Source organism: Polistes fuscatus, unplaced genomic scaffold (assembly GCF_010416935.1).
Source record: "Polistes fuscatus isolate 324 unplaced genomic scaffold, CU_Pfus_HIC Scaffold20, whole genome shotgun sequence".
Taxonomy (NCBI): domain Eukaryota; kingdom Metazoa; phylum Arthropoda; class Insecta; order Hymenoptera; family Vespidae; genus Polistes; species Polistes fuscatus.
This window is the reverse complement of record NW_025113097.1, coordinates 1,990,571-2,010,797: the sequence shown is the minus strand read 5'-3', so window position 1 is coordinate 2,010,797 and position 20,227 is coordinate 1,990,571. Positions and strand designations below refer to the sequence as shown.

Genomic DNA, 20,227 nt, shown 5'->3' with positions numbered 1-20,227 from the left:
ATCTAACTGTTACTTTCTTTTTTTTCTTCTTCTTTTTTTTGGGGGGTGGGGGGCGGTTTTTTTTTAGACAGTAAAAATTCCTTTCATGCGGTCGAGATGCAATCAATTCGGTTCGATGTCACTATCTCTCTCTCTTTCTCTCTCTCTCCTAAATTCAAAAAATGATTTAAAGTATGAACGAAGAAAGTGATATAAAAGGTAAAAAGGATTGAAATATACAACAGGTAAATCATATTTCCTGTAATCGATACACTGTGTGTGTATGTGTGTAAGTAATAAATGTCTCGAAAGATATATAAACGTCGATAAATTTTTATACGACGAGATAATAATGGAGTATTACATTTACATAGAAAATACGTTGAAATGTATAAACTTTGTTATATAAAAGGGAAAAAAGGAATTGAAAATATAAGTAAATTATTTAGTCTTTATAATCATAAATGTGTAAATAATACATGTCTCCTTCGAAAGAGATATATAATAAACGTCGAGATGAATTTTCATACGATTAGATAATAATGGATTATTACATTTACATAGAAAATACGTTGAAATACTTAAAGCAAGATGTTAGAGAAACTTGATCGTTATTTACACGAAGTCGAACCCCACCACCCCCCCCACCCACCCACCCCCTGCACCTTCTTCGAATGTTACAATTAAGGAAGTTTATTCACGCTTAAACACAAAGTTCTGTGTTCTACTGTGAAAGCTATGCTACGATCCGCACCTTTCTAAAGCTCTCTCTCTCTCTCCTCTATCTCTCTCACATATATATGTACTATGTTCTCTTCCTTCTCTCTCATTTCTCTCATTTCTCTCATATCTTCCCTGCTATGCTACAATTGTGGTTGATCTTCTTCGAGGTTTCTATTTCTCTCTCTCTCTCTCTCTCTTTCTTCTCCTCTCTCTCTCTCTCTTTTCTCTCTCTCTCTTTCTCTCTCTCTCTTTCTCTCTCTCCTCTCATCTCTCTGTCTCTCTCTCTCTTTCTCTTCTCTCTCTCTCTCTCTCTCTTTCTCTCTGTCTCTCTCTCTCTCACTCTCTCTGTCTCTCTCTCTCTCTTTCTCTCTTTCTCTCTGTCTCTCTTTCTCGTCTTCTTGTTCGTAGCTTTATCTAAGTTAATGGTACTCAATATTATTCCGGAAGATAAGATATTAATTATGAATAATTGAATGCCATTAGATTTACCAATAAATTTGTCTAACGCGAGAAAATAATTATAATTGTTAAAATAATTGTTAGGAAGTATTCATATTCGAATGAATTCAAAACGAATTAATAAATATCTGATCTAGTTGTGGTTTTGAATTTTTAATTTAATTTAAGTATTCGATAATATATTTTTCTTATTTCGTATTTGATTTTTTATAATCATAATTATGAATTATCATTTGAATCATTTTATTATTTAATCTGGTATGCAATTGATTATCTAAATTTAATTGTAAAAAATGAAATTTTTAATACACAAGACGTTTGATCGATCATGTTTGCGATTGCGAACTATCATGTTGAGTTTAATATTAAAACAATAATTTGAATTATATAAAATACACGTTTGATTAATACAGAATAGTGTAATTAGCAATTATATAGTTAATTGATGTAAAAAAGGATTGAAATGAAAGTAAAATTTATTTGAATGTTAAAAACGTACGATTTTGATAATCAGACGACCTAACTACGACTGAGATAATAATCAAAATAATAGAAATAACATAAAACTAAAAACGTGTAAGAAAAAAGTTTGAAGTGTCACATTTTTGTTATGTTTTTGTATATATTGTATATGTGTTTGAGATTGAATATTATTTACGCACGCTTACACGAATAATAATACATGGAAAATATAATATTTTACGAGATATATTTTCAAATATAATATGCAATAAAAAAAAAGAGAAAAGCAATCGAATAAATGAACATTGATGGGTGAAAATATTTGATCAACGAATCGTTTGCAACAATAAACTTCTTTATTACATCGTGTTATCTATGTAAAGTGAATTTTCATATATTCATTTGTTTTATTTTTATTGCAAATATGCAAATCGTTCGACGGATATACGATATTCTTCCATGAAAAACATTCCACACGGATTTTATTTGATATAACCTTTCAGAAGGTAGTAGTAGTAGTAGTAGTAGTTCCGGGTTCAACACATTTCCACTCATGGTAGAAATATTACCATGAGAAAATCCAATACAATAAAATATTGAGAATGAGAAAAATATAAATGTATTTCTACGAGTTTAAGGGGGGAAGAAAAAAATAAATGTGATATCACGAGAAAAGAGTTTACCTTTAATTTACTTCGAATTTGTCGCGAAGAATGATACAACGAGCCGAGAAAAATGATACCGTAAAATTATAAAAGAAAATAACTTTTTCCCATTTCCGTATATATATAAATAATTATTGACAATTAATAAAATATAAATAAAATATAATAAGTTGGGTATAATAACTTCTATCACTTTAAAAAGAAATATAACTTCAAAAAAAAGAATACTTTTCAGAGATTAAAAGAGACACATATTGCATCGAATTTTCAAAAATTTCATAGGTAAAAATAATAAAAATTTACAGGAAAGAAATGAATGAATAAAGAAAGAGAGAGAAAGAACGTTCGTTTTCAACTGACCGGTGTTTAAAAATTCTTTCTTCCTATTTAAAATGAAAATCGATTGGAATCGTTCATTGTGGCGACAGGGATGCACATACACATACACATACACATACAATATACGAACATACACATAGGCTTATGTCTAGTCTCTGTCAATACACTCTGCCAATCCCGAACGATACGAAAAACTGTTCTTTCGATGAATCGCATCGAGTCGGGTTGTGCCATTCAACGTGAATGTATCGTGTCCGTTGCAAAAGTATTCATTTCTATTTCACCACCACCATCACCTCTTCCTCCTCCTCCTCCTCCTCCTCCTTTTCTCTCGTTCCTCTCGTTTCTCTACGTATACGCATCGGTGAAATGCCAAAACCGAAAAAACACAAAGGCCAATTCCAATCACCAGTTCGTTGTTCGTTATTTTCCTCTTACTTAGTAAACAATACTACGATATAAGGTAAAAGCCCCCTCGGTTGGCCAGGCCCCCTCTATTGGCCACTTTATGCCACAACAGTGATTATAAATTATATGCTGATGTGCACATGGTGACAGTTTTAAAAAAAAAATTCTAATTTTAAATATCATTGAAAGTAATTCGGATTATTTTAAAAATATATAATATTTAAAAACGAAAAAAAATAAAGTTGTGTACTTAATATATATAACTATAACAATGGATACAATTTTCAATAAAACATATTCTTCGTCGTCGTCGGTTTTCATTCCAACGTTATAGGTATAAATATTTCTCCAAGCATTTCTACATTTTTAACCCATTTATTGTTCTTTTATTTACCTGTTCCGAGCGTTCACAAACTTTCATCGATAAAAGAAATAATGAAAAGTACACTATACTGATAGCCTATCAAGGTTTTTTAACCTCTTATACAAAATTATACAATATTATAATATATATATACAATAATATAATATACAATAATTATATACAATAATATACAATAATTATATATACAATAATATAATATACAATAATTATATAATATACAATAATTATAATATAATATACAATAATTATATATATATATAATATATCAACTAACGGGTATTTAAATAGTAATATTTATAATATATATATTTCATATTTTTAGCATATTACGTAGTACAATTTTAGGGGAATTTCTTTTTCTTATAGTGAGATGGGAATTATTTGTTGCTAAGGTGAAACGGGTATTTAAATAGTAAAATAAACAAAAATATATCAACTGGATATAAAAATAAAATCAAAAAATAAAATCAAAAAAAAAAAGAAAAGAAAAGAAAAGATGGGGTAGAAATAAAAACGAAGGGAAAAGGAAACGGTAGGTAGTAGATATAGTGAGGGTGGAGTGGGTGGTGCTACTGTTGGTAATAGGAAGAGAGTAGGAAGGTTGGTAGGTTTCTCTACTTTTTCGTCCTTTCGTTTCCTGTTTCACCGAGCGGAAGCGGAAGAAGCACCGAGGATTTACAAAAGTGAACGTCCATGGGATGTCGCGCGCACCCTGCAGCGTTTCGACCACCCTCACGGTAAACCCACTATCAGTACACTACCACTATTACCACTACTACTACCACTACTACTAGTATTGGTGATAGTATTACTGGTACACGGAAAGCTTTACGAGCTATCCGAAGAGAAAAAGCTACGTGCTGCACACGTTCGAACGTTCAACGAAGTCCGTGCATGGACGAGAGGAGGGAGGGTAAGAGGAAAGGGTGGGTGGGTGGCTCGAAGGGTGGTCGAGGGTCGCTCGCTACCGGCAGGACCTCCCTAGATTTATGTCCTATTCATTACGTAGGGACACACCGACGTGGCGTCACGCCACAAATGCACAACCCGTCCCAGCTATATTCTCTCTCTCTCTCTCTCTCTCTCTCTCTCTCTCTCTCTCTCTCTCTCTCTCTCTCTCTCTCTCTCTATCTCTTGCATTCGCCACCCCTAACGAGCCACCTCCTGCCGGTACCACCCAACTCCGCATGTTCGTGTGTTACCCTCCTCCGAAACTGCTGTTTGTTCCATTGTGTGCGCTCGTTACAATCTATCCTCCTCTTCCTCCTCCTCCTCTCTCTCTCTCTCTTTAGATCTATATGTTTATGTGTGTATGCTATAGTTTAGCGATGAGAACCAATAGCTTCTAAACTTTCCTCGTTAAATGTATATTTGAAAATGATAAGAATTATGATACCCCGATATTTTTTGATTGATTCAATTATATTCTCCCAAGATCTGGATAATTATTAACGCGTTCAATGTGAACATTAATAATAAAATAATGAACGTTTAAAATGAATGAACGAGAATGAAAGATAAAATTTCGATGAAGGTATAAAATACTCATCGGACAATGGTTAAATTAATACGAGAGTATTAAACGGGTGTTACAATTACGGTCAGTTTAAATTGTTCGAGTAGAAAATGTTATTTAATTGAGTGTACTTCAACTATGGTATATATGATCTTAACTAACAGGTTGAGAATGTAAAAAGAAAAATAGGAAGAAGATATAGAAAAATTCTTTTCCTCTCGTTCAAACTATCGATTCTAATAAAACGATGTAAGAGAAATAAAAGGAAGAACATATTACGAAAAAGAATAAAATGAAAGGAAAAAGCATACGAAATAGCGTAATAATCGTGATTATCAGCTTGAACGATTACCCAGAATTCGTAGGAAAGAACGAACCCTCGACGAAACAAATGAACCGTCCAGTGACGACCATGTATTCGATCGAAGAACCCCTCTAACGATGGATCCGGGAAATAGGTAGACGAGTCTGTCTGACGGGGAGTTTGCAGTTATCTACTATGTTAGTAGTAGTAGTAGTAATAGTAGTAGTAGTAATAGTACTATTGGCTAACGTAGTAACGTCTACGTATGCATGTACGTGGCGATACATTAATGACAGCCGGATGTGGTATACGGACGCACGTCGAAATGTACACACGAACGAGCTCGACGGGCCATGGGTATGGTGGTATCGTCGTCGTTTGATGGCGCGGCCATTCTCTCTGAATTACGATGAGAGCGTGCATCAAGCTCGGCATCGTACGCACTTACACATACAAAGAGAAAGAGAGAGAGAGAGAGACATATAGATACAGTCCAGTATTCCGGTTGGACGGTTTCTCTCGTCGCATGAATCCCAGCAACCTGCCAGGCAAACCTACTCACACGAACAAATTTTCTTCTATAGAATATATACCACGCCACCCACATGCGTGTATCCGTAAAGCGTGTCTAGTAGGTATACGTCAATGCCGGTCGTCCCTCTGACTACCGGTTGGTATCACCAACGATACCACCACCCACTACCGGCTACCCACCCACCCCAAGCCAACTAACCAACCAACCAACCTCCATCTCACCCTCTCTCTCTCTCTCTCTCTTTCTATCTCTCTTTCTCTACCCCTTTTTCCCATGTCACTGCTGGACACCATCACACCGCGAGACTCAACGAGACCAATGATGTTCAGATTGTTATCTTGACTCTAGCATGAACTTCCAAACGATTTTAACTCCTGATTATCTGATCCTTTTCACCTGCTGATTTTATTACCTTTGTTAATTCTTGCTCGTTGTTAATCCTTTGAGATGTCATCGAACGTACGTAATCGTTTGAATCTTCTTGAAACGTTCGAAGAGATTCGATGATAGGTTTGAATCAATGATATCTTTCGAAATAGATTTAGACTAGTGTTAATACTTGTCTTACTCTCTCTCTCTTACTTTCGAGAGAGTAATAGAAAGAGAGATGCACAGAAGTTAAAACAAGATGACAGTAAAATGGATTAGTACGAAGTACTTACACCTGATTCTATCTCGAAACTCGTGAATCAAAGTACATAAGATTGGTAAATTTGCTAATGCTGTAATTGAACTATCTTATCTTGTATTATCTGAAATATCGAGACGCGATATATAACCGTGGATTTCATTTGGAGACAATTCAATGAATGATTAGGAAAATAAAATATTTATTATTTCTAATGATATTCAATGTTAACTTATTAGATTAGAAAATATAATGCGAGATTGAGAGATAAACTATATGGTTAACTTTTTAACATCTTCGACGTTTTGCAAATACGTTGAACGATCATTTTTGACATTAGGCATTATTTAATATTAATTATTACATTATTAATTAAATTATTAATTACTAAATTATTAATAACTATACTTATATTATATATATAGTAATATATAAATGTAGGATTCGTGAAAAAATTGGGCCGTTGGACTGACAGGACGACCGGGACTCGAACCCGGATCTTTCGCTTTCCGGGCATGCTCTTTAACCAATTGAGCTATCCAGGGCCCACTGTCCAATCTTCTCACGAACGCCTACTTAAGTGTTTGGCTTGGAGGTGCTCGCATCCCACATATATAATTGTATAATATATAATAATATTATAATAATTATAATAATTATATAATTATATATAATTATATAAAATATATATATAATAATGTATAATAATATATATATTAATAACTATACATAAGTATAGTTATTTATATATATATGGGTGCATCTAGATAACAACATCGTTGGAACTTTTATCGTCGCGTCAAAAGTCGAACCATCTCGTCGTATCTACCCCTCTCGTTGTCGTTGTTCGAAAGGTAGTCGAGTGTTATCAGGCTATTGGATCACCCGATATAGCGAGAGAAATCGATATCGTAACGCCACCCATTCTCTATTTCACTCTTTACACGCTCGTTCGTATCCTATCTCTCTCTCTCTCTCTCTTTTTCTCTCTTTAACTCTCTTTACACTCTCGATAAATTGTATTAGCAACTTTCTATCTATCTATCTACCTATCTATCTATCTATCTATCTATCTATCTATCTATCTAGCTAGGTAGCTAGCTAGGTAGCTAGCTAGGTAGATAAATCCTGTTCTCCCTTTTTCACAAAACCTAAAGACCTTCTTCCTTCTTCTCTTTTCCAAAGATTTTCAAACTCTCACTCCCTTAAGTTCTCTCATCCCCCTTTCTGCCGTTAGTCTCTCAATGTTACTTTAACATCCAAGTCAAAGATACTTTCACGAAACTTTCTAGCCGGATTGGAGAAAATCCTTTCATTAGTCACAGTATCTCGGTGCAACGGGAAGGAGAAGATCAAATATTTATCATTCACGTGATTCGTGATTCACGTAGATATATTGAAAAAGATAGAAGAAGAAGAAGAAGAGGAAGAGGAGATGAAAGAAAAAAAAAAAAAGAAGAACGAATAAAAAAGATTGATAGATTTTCAAGTACAAACGTAGGTATATAATATACACATATTTACATATCATGGATGTGTGCGTGTACTGTATTCTACAAAAATTTCACCGTATCGAGGATATTTTATACCGTTGCCTCGTGTCAAGGATGTAGAAGTTGAAATTCATATACAGAATACACTGAATATTTCTATATATGACAAAACGAGACAAAAAATTATATATATACATATATATACATATAAAAAAATAAAAAATAGAAAATAAAAAAAAAAAAATGAAAGAAAGAACGTGCTCCAATTCTTTCGTTTAAAAGAATGAGCGAACGACGAGTGAGGTAAAAGGAACGACACGACAAAGAGGTATACGTGCGTGCGTGTATACCCACGAATATGTGGGTGTATACCCGTTTAACAATGTGTATGTTACATGCTTGCAACGTGCATGTAGCACGTATACACGTATGGATTAACAGCGATGCAAGAGGCATGGGTTTTCCGACGACAGGATTACGAAGAATCCAGCGTTGAGCCCATTACTCAATGGAAGACAGAAGAAATAAAAGTAAAACTCGCGAAATTCTTCCAATACCAGTTGTCTCTCTCTCTCTCTCTCTCTCTCTCATCTTTCTTTATTTCTTTTCTCATATTTTTCTCTGTCTATCACTTTTCCTCATTTTTCTCCGCTAAACTCCCTACTCTCGCGATATTATATATTTTCTTTCTCCTCGTTGTCAAACTCGAAGATCGAAAGGAATTAAAAAAATATAATAAAAGCATATATCACCAAACACTGTACTCTGGTATTTGTCTTGGTTCATTCATTTTATAATAATGTTTGATTATATATTATATTAATATAATATAAATTTTATTTATATTATAAATTTTAAAATTAAATTATATAATTATATTATATATTATTAATGATAATAAATATTTAATTTATTTAATTTATTATAAATAATTTTTATTAATTTATTTTTAATTTAATTTAATTTTTATTTTAATTTAATTTATTATAAATAATTAAATTATATATTATATATATTATTATACTAATATAATATATATTATATTAGTTATAATAATGTTTGTACATATATGTATATTGAGAAAGTTAGTAAAACAATGATTGATTCCTATTTGAACTATTAACGTTTCGCGAATAAATTTGAATTAAAAAAATTGACTAAATAATAAGATTCGAATTGAATATTATCCAACATTTGTTTGCGATTTCTCTTGACGATAAACGAAAACGAACGAACGATGATAGTGTATCGATCTTGGTTCGCAATTTTTCAGGATAAAAAAGTTCATTCAACTTATTTTATCCCCTTTCCTTCTCGTTCGTATCGATGTGGGGGCGGGGGGGGAGGAGGAGAGACCAAGTCAGGAAGAGTAGGAAAAGAAGAAAAAGAAGAACGGAAAATGGTTTTTTGAAGAGGAGAAAGGGTATCAGAAAGAGGAGGTAGAATCCGTGACCTCATCATTCGCCTGTAAGGTTAGTTTGTTGCTTGGAAGACCGTATATACCGATATATCGCCGGAAATCCGAGTCTATACGTTAACCTAAGTCTCCCTTGGCGCGACTCGTCGCACTTATACACTTCTATTACTCTATGTGTAGTAACTATACTCTTACATAGAAACTGCATTGCTACGTTGACTTAACCTTTTCCACTTCCCCTTATCTTCTCTCTACCTCTTCTCGCGGTTAAATTTCAAAAAAGGATTTCCTTACTTATCACGAAGTTAACTAAACTCTCTGATCCGATAATATTTATTTATATATATAATATATACGATATAATATATACGAATGTAATATTACGTATAATAACGATCACAAAAAATAGTCAATGAAAATATAAAATATTTGCAAAAAACTGCATTGGTACGTTGACTTAACCTTTTCCACTTCCCCTTATCTTCTCTCTACCTCTCCTCTCCTCTCATCTCTCGCGGTTAAATTTCAAAAAAGGATTTCCTTACTTATCACGAAGTTAACTAAACTCTCTGATCCGATAATATTTATTTATATATATAATATATACGATATAATATATACGAATGTGATATTACATATAATAACGATCACAAAAAAATAGTCAATGAAAATATAAAATATCTTTTTGTATCAATCGAATTTAACGTACTTCTCAATGTTGAAACAAATCATAATAATATAAATAGGTATAATAAAGCCTAAATATTTAATAATATAAATAGGTATAATAAAGCCTAAATATTTATTTATTTATTTATTTATTTAATAATATTTTATTGACCCTAGAATCTAGGTTCCCTAAAGCCATTAATTACAGTAAAGTACAATATAATGTATAGATAAAACAAAACAAAATTTAAAATTATGTAATTATTATTAAACTTATAATTATATTAGTAGTAACGCACAGTAAGTAGATAAATGTAAAAAGAAAAAAGAAATAGTAAATAATACATAAATAAAAGTATAACAGTTCTATAATAGTGGTATAGTGGTATAACAGGTCTATAATAGTGGTATATAATTGGTATATACCAATTAAGGTATAAATCATTTGATTATATTTCATTATACTAATGCATTGAATTTTTTGGAAATTATAAGAGTTACTTCATATTTTATCTAAAATTTTCCAACGTCAAAGGAACTTCGAGTACAAATAATCATCATTGTTCTTCGTTTAACAATTTTGACAAAGAACTTAATGTATGTTAGGACATTAAACGAAATAATTATCCGCACTCGGTTTTCCGAAGCAGAACGTTTACTTTACTCTTCTCGTTGATACTCCAGAGATTTTACAGTAAAAGAGATGATATAAACCCTATTCTCTCTATCTTTATCTTTATCTTTATCTTTCACTCTCTCTCTCTCTCTCTCTCTCTCTCTCTCTCTTCTCATATAAATATAGATATAATATAAACCAGTCTATTTCTCTCCACGGAATAACTCTATCTTTGATACTGAGTTTGCGAACAGGTTGAATATAGCAAGTTCTCAACGATTATGTGCGTTACTGCGTACAAATATGTGCACACGCGTTCAAGCAAAAAGAATGTTTTACTACTCAATCGTAAAGTACCAGTCAAAAGTTATTCTTAAATATTCAACCCGAAATATATCTTTAATATTATTCAACGAAAAATTGATAAGTCACGTAATTTATAAATTTATCCTGGAATTACAAATATTTATGTGCACATTTGTAAATAAGACAAAATTAATTAGATAATTATAACAAATAAATATACACATATATACATATATCATTGTATGCAGAATGTCCCAAAAGATTTGAACACACCTTTTGTATATTGTTGAATGTATCAAGGATATCTTACCGAACAACTTTTTAATAGAAATTAATGACTGCAGCAACAAACTCAATCTTAGAATTATTCATCTGGTTTGTTTGTGTATATCATGCTAAGTATAAAACAATTAACTCTTATAAGAGTAAAATATCATGAAACTATTTTTTAAAAACACGTGAAAGTTTTCAAAAAAGTATGGCATACGCGTATTTATCTTCTTTCTAATTAATACAGATTTTTAAAAGAAAAATAATTTTTGTAAAATGTCTTTAAAAAACAACCGAGATTTTATCTTCTTTCTCTCTCTCTCTCTCTTTCTCTCTCTCTCATATGCTTAACATTGCCGTGTATCACGAAGAACATGACCGCAATGTGACGACCTGTACGGTCAACGAGCTTTGACTACTACGAGTACAGAGTTGGGTGTAAACTATGAATAATTTACAGGTTGACACTTTTCGAGCAAACAATTGGACGCGATACCGATTTAAAATTCCGATTAACTCGATCGTACCATACGCCTGTGATCTTCCTCTTTTAAAAGCGTACGATTTATAGAATTTTTTTTCGGCATATTAATAAACCAAAAACCCTTTTACGAATATAAAATGACGACGAGATTACAATATATTTATACGCGAGATATAAATAAGTATATTAAATATTACAATTTACTTTGTTCGTTTTTTTTTTTTACGTAATTTTTGTTTAATAATTTTCGTTAATGAAAAATTGGCAGAGATAAAATTAGAAAAATTTGTAAATAAATTATAACAATTGATTTTATTATTCGTGGAAATCAACCTTAACGACGAATTCGAATTATTAAACGATAATTGCTGGCAAATAAATGTATTCTAGATTGCAAAGCAAACAACGTGAGATGGACTATCGATGAATAAGAGAAATTGCAAAAGAGAGAAAGGAGAGATTGTAAACGGTTGAAACATAAATAACGAAGGGTTGGTAAACATCGGAATAAAGTCACGTTTGTGATCGTTTTAAAAACCGCGAGAGAAAATGCCATCGTGAACATGTTTTTACAACGACATGGGAAAATATTTGTAAAGAACTGGGCAAACTCTTTCAAAACTTTCATATCCCTTTTTTTGTAATTGCATATATGAATCCTAATTATTATTTCCTTCTTCCCTTTTTTTTTCCATTTTGTTTTCATCCTTCGAAAATCGTTAAAGTATATCAATAATTTACTATGGGGTCTCGAATTCGATGTTACAAATTGCAACTTTATGTAACGTAAAATACGATTATAAAAAACAAATTTTTATTCGCCAACGAAGGCTTATTTTTTTTTGTAAAATCCGAATAAAAATCCTTGTTGTTTAACGTCGAAGTATTTTCTTTTCCAACCGGAAAAAAAAAAATGAAAGAAGAAAGAACGGACACTTATCATGCAAATCTCGAAAAATCTTTCGAGAGAAGGATTTGTTGTCTGCATTAAAAAAAAAAAAAAAATTGGTAGAAAAGAAAAGCAACAATATTATTTCGTTCTGACGTAACGAGGGAAATTTGTTTCCCCTTCGAGCTCTCCATTGGGAAATCTTTTTTTTTTTATTCGTTCACCCTTCTTTCCTTCCCTATTTTTTGTGTTTTTTTTTTTATTTCTTTGAAAAATCGAAAAAGAAGTAAAATCTCGGGACAGTTTCTCGACGAGAGATATTATTTTGTCCAAGAAAAATATACCTCTTATCGTTTTCAAGTAATAAGAAATATGTTTAAAGAGAAAAATACACAAAAAAATAGAATAGTCCGAATTTCATAGGAAAAAATTATTTTCAAAATACTACTGGCAACTTAAAGCGTTCGTTCATTACGTTTTCACCATGGAAAAGTTCGTTTTTGCTAGCACGTTCCTCGAAGGATTAGGTAAGGGATATAAAGAGCTGTTTCTGGTAGAAAAGATGGTGATAAAGGGTAAGAAGGTAGAGAGGGGGGTTTGGTACACGGCGAGGTGAGAAAAAGTGCTTTCGTGTTGGATATAAAATGGGAAAGAAAGAAGATATAAGGGTGATATAAGGAAGAAGGAAATATAATAATAATAATAACAATTCTCTTTCATCGAAATTCTCTCTCTCTCTCTTTCTTTCTTCCATTTAATAATAATAATCATAATAATAATAAGAAAGAAGAATAAGAAGGGAGAAAGTAGAAAAGACTTTATTGTTTCTCATAAAAAAAAAAACAAAACTTGAAGAATACGTGTTTCATTTCTCCAACAAATTATTTAACTTAATTATAATTATTTATAATTATTTAACTTAAAATTAAACTTAAATTTAATTAAAATTATTAAATTTTTAAAAAAATTTTTAAAAAAATTAATTAAAATTAACTTAAAATTTAATTATAATTATTTAACTTAAAATATTAATTTAATCTAATTTTCTTACTCCAATTATATCCTTGCCCTTATCTACCTATCTATCTATTTATCTATCTATCTATCTATTTATTTCTCCCTTATACATAGCCGTTTAAAGGCGAATCACGGGCACGACCCTCGAACTGTTTCACCCTTCTACCACAAATCCTATAAATAAAAAAAAAAAAAACAAAACAACTTAAAGAATACGTGTTTCATTTCTCCAAAAAAATATTTAACAAAATATTGATTTAATCTAATTTTTTTACTTTAATTATATCTTTGCCCTTATCTACCTATCTATCTATCTATCTATCTATCTATTTATCTATTTATTTCTCCCTTATACATAGCCGTTTAAAGGCGAATCACGGGCACGACCCTCGAACCGTTTCACCCTTCTGACCACAGATCCTATAAATAAGTGGCTTTATCGTAACATGGGCTGGAGGAGCGTATCCCCAAAGGGCAATCATAAGGTGTTTATATTGCGTTACGCTACACAACGGGTGCTCGGTGGAAACTAATCGTCGACAGCACCACCAGTATCACGTCTACCCCACTCATCCTCGATTTATATCGAGAAGAAGAAGAAGAAGGGGTGGCCATCAAGCATGTACCCTGTCAAACAACTGCACTCGTCTAGCAAACACGAAATTTCAATTTCGTTTAATCTAAGGAAAATCCATTAAAACGTAACGCTTCGTGTTAATGTCAAAGCTCAAATTGGACTCTAGCGTAAAGTAATTATTGTATTGCAAGATTAACAAGAATTTTTTTAATTAAAATCAAGAAAGAATGAACGAGCAAAGAGAGAGAGAGAGAGAGGAAATGATTGTTATTAAAAAGTCGTCAAGAAAAACGGGCGATAGAAACGTTTTCTAAAGAAACATGTGTAATTCGTGTTGTTTGCTACTTTGTTAAATTAAATCCCTAAAAATAGAATAGAATAAAATAAAATAAAATAAAATAAAATAAATGATGAAAAACAAAACAAATATTTACTTCGTTAATGAAACGTGTAATGACGTGTATTTTAAAAAAAAAAAGAAATATTCTAATAAGGAACATACTTGAAAGAAAATTCATAAAAATTGAAGGAATATTATTTCCATTGGTAATATCTCGATGCTTCGAAAACAAGAGAAAAATCGGATAAGGGTCTCGGTCGCGTTCCGGCACCTTTAAAATATGGCCCGTTTTACGATATGAGCCTTGAATCACGGCGAACATTCGTGCCACTCACTCTCCCTTTTCATAAGTTCTCGCAGCTCCTTCAGCACCCACCGCAGCAACTTTACGCACGTGCACCCTCGATCACGCTAGACCGCTCATTCTTATAATATCCCTCCTAAAACCTCAGCCTCTCATATTTTCCAACCAGAAAATGTCGTGCAGGGTTTTTGGGGGCTCTATACCCAAAGAGAATGAACAAGAAAGAGAGAGAAAGTGATCATTTCTGTTTCTCTCTCTCTCTTTCTAACATTTACCTCCTTTCAAAAGTTATCGAAGCTCGAGAAATTTCAAACAAAATGAAGAAAGACCTTCTACCCTTTTTAATAATAAAAAAAAGGATATCAAAACTCACAGAAAAAGGAAAAAAAGAGATCTAAATTTATAAAAGGATCTACGTCGGAAGGTAAATATAAATTTGATCAAATGTAAACAGGATTTTCTTCTTAAAACTCGAAGGTTTTATCTTCCTTTATTTTTTTTTATTATCTTTCACCGCCTCTATTTCTATAAAATAAAACTTTAGAGAAACAATACAAATTATGATACAAGTTTAATTAGAAATCAAGTTTTCTTATTTTCGTCTATTTCATTTTGTATGTATATTATAACGTAAAAGTATTTTTAACGGTAACGTTATCAAGGAATATCGAAAGAGCACTTTTTCAATTTTCCACAAATCGCGTGTTTCGTCTACCCCTCTTACTATTTCTTTTTTCTTTTTTTTTACAAATTCTAGGTACCTACTACACGATTCGAGTCCATCGCTTTGACATTCTGTAAATCTCTCTCAGAGAAAGAGAGAGAGAGTGCAGCGAACACGCATGGCTTTTCATGAGAAAATTCGATTTCGAGTGCTTGTCATCTGACGTTGAATGCAGCTCGAGCGTGCTCCATTCCTCGTACTGCTTGAAAAAGAGAGAGAAAGAGAAAGAGAATTTGCACGTATCGAAGAACGAGTTTAATAAGTTTGCGAAAATCGCATCTGCGTGAAGCCAAAAATGGGAATACCGAGAGAGACAGAGAAATCATACCTGATATGTAGATAAGATAAAGATGAACGTATGCTTGAAAAAAAATCCAAATTCTTAATCCCGGTATCCGAAAAGATGCGTTTATGCATTCGTAATGTTCGTCATTTTGAATCTGGTTGGCATATTGAAACACTTCAAAGAAAGACAGAAAATTCGCGTATGTATACATATATATACACACAAAAAATATATATATAAATGTTAAAAAGAATAAAAAGAGGATGAAAGAGAAGAAGTCCAGACTGGAAAACATGGTTCTCGTTTGCAATAAAGCCTCGCAAACATCATGAATACGTATAAACGTGTATGTACACATATGTGTGTGTGTGTGTGTACGTAGGATATGCATGCATGCATATCTATTTTCTCATACGCCAAGTATTTCCGTGTACGTCCCATAAGTATCCATAGCTAAAAGTTATAGACTTCCAGAAGGGTTTAGTAAAATGTATCCGCGTTTTGGATCGCACCGCGAATATTTCAAAGCGACGTTTTAAATCCCGTATATGTATTCGGGAAAATTTAAATTCCCCGGTAATCCGATATATTCCTAAACGCGAACGAATCCGTAACGACAAAATCTTTACGTGCAGTTCTACGTATTACGTGTATAATACACACACACACACACACGAGAACAATGATGTTTCAACGATCGATCGAATTAAAAAATTCCAAGTGTATATGTACACTTATGTATGTACACTTGTGTTTATCTATTTTTTCTCCCATACCTTTTCATTTCCTTCTTCTCTTTCTATCGTCGTAATAAATATTCATTTTCCATTTTTTTCATTTTATTCCTAATATGAAAATCGTTTTAACGACAAATATTCTGTTCTTCTTTTCGAAGACGAGGGAAAACGTGAAAAAGAAACAAAAAAAACATTTAGAAAAAAATTGGCCAGGTAATAACATTTAGGTGAAAACATGTTCGCTGAAAGGTAGCGTAGGTACGTCTATTTGCAATCGTGCAAATAGATCAAACGCAGTGTCGAGATAGAGATAGATAGATAGAGAGATAGAGAGAGAGAGAAATAAAGAGATAGAGTAACGACGGGATGCTGACTGGAGTCACAGAACATCTCAATTACCTTTAACCTGTTTTCGACGTAGGGGACACCAGTGGCTCGTAACAATGAGCCGACTGCTGTTACATTTCCACGGTATCCGACTAGCAGTTATATACCCTCGTGATTAGGCTCTCTTATGTGTGGCTGGACACACTCTGGTAAACAACTATACCAATGACGACTACATTCTCTCTCTCTCTCTCTCTCTCTCTTACTCTATCCTGCACTTATATTCCCCTTCTCTCTCTCTCTCTCTCTTATTCTATCCTGCACTTATATTCCCTTTCTCTCTCTCTCTTTAATAATTAGAAATAGAGACCGAGATATATACCTAGATCCCTCTACGTGTGTCCTATGTATGTCAATGATCCAGGCGTTGCTTTATGGCTACAAATACGTGACGTACCATGTACATCATCTTATATGAATGTTCAATCTCGAAATACACGCTAGGTCGAGCGCGAAGGTAACACGAACCATCGTGTGTCATTACTCTGTTGCAAACCTCTACCTAATATAGCTAAATAGAGAGAGAGAGAGAGATAGATAGAGAGAGGGAAAATGCTGTGAATCTGTGCTCGTCATTGTCGCGAATATTAACCCTTTGCACTTCTCTGTAGCCATTATCATGCTTCGTTACGACTTATCAGACATTATGAATAATAGTATGCTTCATATTAAAAAAATAATAATCAAATCATACTGATTATTTTGTTCAAATCATTCTAAATTGGATAGGAATGTTATATCATAGTAATGAAATATTTAGGAGTAAGAAATATGAATAATTTTTGATTCGATAATAGTTCGAAGTGAACTCACCCCCTCACCAAATCCTATTCTGTTGCAAACCTCTACCTAATATAACTAAATAGAGAGAGAGAGAGATAGATAGAGAGAGAGAGAGAGAAAATGCTGTGAATCTGTGCTCGTCATTGTCGCGAATATTAACCCTTTGCACTTCTCTGTAGCCATTATCATGCTTCGTTACGACTTATCAGACATTATGAATGATAAAGTATGCTTCATATTAAAAAAATAATAATCAAATCATACTGATTATTTTGTTCAAATCATTCTAAATTGGATAGGAATGTTTTATCATAGTAATGAAATATTTAGGAGTAGGAAATATGAATAATTTTTGATTCGATAATAGTCCGAAGTGAACTCACCCCCTCACCAAATCCTATTCTGTTGCAAACCTCTACCTAATATAGCTAAATAGAGAGAGAGAGAGAGAAAATGCTGTGAATCTGTGCTCGTCATTGTCGCGAATATTAACCCTTTGCACTTCTCTGTAGCCATTATCATGCTTCGTTACGACTTATCAGACATTATGACTGATAAAGTATGCTTCATATTAAAAAAATAATAATCAAATCATACTGATTATTTTGTTCAAATCATTCTAAATTGGATAGGAATGTTATATCATAGTAATGAAATATTTAGGAGTAGGAAATATGAATAATTTTTGATTCGATAATAGTCCGAAGTGAACTCACCCCCTCACCAAATCCTATTCTGTTGCAAACCTCTACCTAATATAGCTAAATAGAGAAAGAGAGAGAAAAATGCTGTGAATCTGTGCTCGTCATTGTCGCGAATATTAACCCTTTGCACTTCTCTGTAGCCATTATCATGCTTCGTTACGACTTATCAAACATTATGAATGATAGTATGCTTCTTATTAAAAAAATAATAATCAAATCATACTGATTATTTTGTTCAAATCATTCTAAATTGAATAGGAATGTTTTATCATAGTAATGAAATATTTAGGAGTAGGAAATATGAATAATTTTTGATTCGATAATAGTTCGAAGTGAACTCACCCCCTCACCAAATCCTGTTCATTCAGAAACTTCTCTGGAACATCATCGATCCGATCTTCGGACTGCTTCTGTTGCTGCTGTTGCTGTTGCTGCTGCAATCAAAAAGAAACAATATTACGATTAGAAAATGTGTCTAATATACTATATTTCTTTCTTATTTATTATCATCTAAACATTCAAACATTTTTAATGCATCAACGTGTAAAACGTGTCCCAATTAATGTACACGATATTTTGGATAATATTTTTGAAAAAAAGAGAAGAAATGTTTTTTTTTTTCTCTCGATGTATCGTATATATTTCTATCAATATATTTTCTGAAGCATTTGTACTCGTAAAATAGGAAGGCTCGTTATTCGATCGATCCCTTTTCTCGCTACTAAGGGTGTCGACGCGGAAGGTCGTTCGACGGCAAATCGTTCAATCATTTGAAATTCAGATTTAGTGAAAAATAATGGCATTGGGAAGGCATCCCCCCCCGTTATCGGATTGTCTACTACATTCCGATTCGCGAGAATCACCAACTCCATAGAAAGATTATTAATAAGGCTGGAACAATTGCAGGTATCTGCGTTTATTGGTCGACATGATTCTATGCAAATTGCTACGATTAATAGGATTGCCAATCTGAGAAAACACAATGCTGATCTGTAAACCATATGAAAGTTCCATACGAAAGAATTTTGATTAACATTTAAAAAGAAGAGGACAATACTTTTGCTATTTCCGATTCGTATGTTACTTTTTAAATGGACACGATTGTTTTTTTACGACGAGTGAAACAGGGTGGAGGGGTGGAAAGATTACTCATGAATTTAACATTTTATTCGACAGACTGAAATATTAAAACCGATCGTCGATTAATAACAACTCTCCTCGATATAACGATTTCCTTTTTATCTTTTCTCTCTCTCTCTCTCTTTTTGTTATCATTCTTCGTCAACTTGATATTACTCGATTGCTTATCGATGTTTCTCGTTTATCTCACGATTAAAATAACAAATATCAAGAAAATAAATAAGAGAAAACGTAGGTGGAGATTTATTCGGCGATACCGTATCATGAATTCGTCGGGAATGCAGTTTGCAATGAATCTAAATCTCTTCCACGAAATTCCACAAACGTTGGACACATGTTCGTGATCTGTAAATAATCGTCCACGAGTGCTCGGAAATTTACTATCAAATGACTGATTTAAACCTCTGTTTAAATGATATCAAGCGGGAAAAGGGGAAAGAGTAAATATATATTTGTTTTACTATAAAATCATGCAATCGTATGAATTTTCTAATACTAATTCTAATAAACTTTAATATAAACTACGAAATTATTTACAATCTATCTCATTCCTATTACAAATCATTTAAATGCATTATTTACAATTGATTGGCTGAAAAGAAAAGGAATAAAATTAACATTTTAAAAACAAACAAAGTATTATGATATTGTCCAGTTTGTAGTTATGCAATTATCTCAAAT

General features: G+C 32.5%; 1 protein-coding gene across 11 annotated transcripts in view; it reads right to left on the bottom strand.

Annotated features, from left to right (window-relative positions):
- LOC122517501 (Down syndrome cell adhesion molecule-like protein Dscam2) overlaps window positions 1-20,227 on the bottom strand; it is a 177,756-nt gene that overhangs the window by 117,878 nt on the left and 39,651 nt on the right. For 8 of the 11 annotated variants that reach the window (XM_043635921.1, XM_043635928.1, XM_043635929.1 and 5 more), the window contains one exon: window positions 18,749-18,840. The gene's annotated coding sequence lies outside the window, so the exon portion shown is untranslated. Of the gene's footprint in view, window positions 1-17,732; window positions 17,753-18,748; window positions 18,841-20,227 lie in introns of those variants that run through there. The other 3 variants (XM_043635922.1, XM_043635923.1, XM_043635924.1) reach the window with 2 other exon arrangements.